The 1,542-nt window shown below is 43.1% G+C and overlaps 1 long non-coding RNA gene across 1 annotated transcript in view; it reads right to left on the reverse strand.

The window, feature by feature from the left end:
- The window catches only part of LOC103136032 (uncharacterized), a 19,679-nt gene that overhangs the window by 17,164 nt on the left and 973 nt on the right, over window positions 1-1,542 (reverse strand). The gene's annotated exons all lie outside the window — the stretch shown is intronic.

Here is a 1,542-nt window from a genome sequence, read left to right on the forward strand (position 1 = left end):
GTATTCTAACAGACCTTACAGTGTTATTAAAGAAAATGTAAATCAAAGTGATTTTTGAAAGTGATGAAAGTGAAGAGCAAAAAAAAAAAAAGGAGGTAAAAAAGCACACGGTGGATGGAGTGACGGGCACGGAGCGTCTCACCGGGACTGGCCGCCCTGCTGTGAAACCATGGGTGGCTTGGAGTTCTGACTTTGTGGTCCCTTTAATATACTGAGGGACGACAGTTTGCCCTGCTAAGATATAGGATTAGGAGTATTTCTGGTGAAAGAGGAGTTAAGTCGGGCTAGTGTGGACGGTCCCTCCCCTGCAAAAGGCTGAGACAGAATTACAGCTTGTTGGACCGGTGTCCCGCCGTCTCCGTGGAGACAGATCTACTTGGGTGTTCCAGTCCGCGGGCTTCAGGGCGCATGCAGCCCACGAAGGTGCGGCAATGCTCTCTCTACGGGGTATAGGCCTCATAACATCATGCGACCCCAGTACATAAGTAATATAATAAACGTGGAAAGAGCCACACATAGATATCGAGCAGTGTTGATTTGACAAAGCGAAGGTTAATTACTGCAAATTAGCAGATCGTGTCAGTTGAATTATTGTAAAATATGTAAGAAAATATATATTATGATTCCAATTTTCCCCTCTTTGGGCCTGTATTGACTACGTCAGGAAGTCCCGTAGAGCTGACGCCCATGGGTGGATGCTCATATCTGGCTTATAATATGAGTCACTCCTAGAACACGGAGGCCCAAACTCGCCTTTAAGCATTAGAATGTCTCACTTTAGAAGATTGATGCAATTAGAAGCAATTAAAAGACATGAGGAAAAGGGGGTAATTGCCAACCATTGTTGCGACACGGATAGTTTATCTTTAAACTCTTTAACTGTGATTATCAGAAATATGCGTTGATAATCCCCGCTCAGTGCCCAAGTTTTTCAGACTTCATCAAATGTTGCAGCCAAATACTTAAATGGATGTAAAAGGTGCGTCTGGGTGCTTTGTTTCCCAGCATGAATGGGGGCCTGATCTGCAGGCCCCTAATCAAGAAATACGCAAATTTGAGCTCAAGAAATGCAAAGAAATCAGGCTAGCGGGTTAAACAAAACAAAAAAAAACAAAAAAAAAAAGAAAGAAAAAAAAAGAATCAACAGGCGCGGACATCCTCTTTTTTTTCTGTTGCTATAACAACCCATGCGCTGGACTACGATGGTGCTGAAGGGGCGTCTTTCCCTGATTCAAAAAACTTGAACAAGAAGTTAAGATAAGAAGAAAAACGAATGTAAATTGTTGTGGCCTCTTTGCATATTACCCCTCCTCTAGAGCAGATCAAGGCTCCAAGTCTGCGGAGATCCAAAAGACCATTCCCGGTCTCAAACCGCGCTATAAAGGGGTCTTGACCGGGGTTATCAAACCTTCAAAGAGCTGGGGGTAAAAGCCGCTTTGAGAGGCAAATGTTTAATATTGGCTGAGGGATTGTAAAAGGACTCTTCGTTCAATACAGCCTGTTGAAGTTTTGAAAAAGGCTTCAATATAAGATACTTTTTTT

The sequence above is a fragment of the Poecilia formosa genome, unplaced genomic scaffold (genome assembly GCF_000485575.1).
Source record: "Poecilia formosa unplaced genomic scaffold, Poecilia_formosa-5.1.2 Scaffold30, whole genome shotgun sequence".
NCBI lineage: Eukaryota > Metazoa > Chordata > Actinopteri > Cyprinodontiformes > Poeciliidae > Poecilia > Poecilia formosa.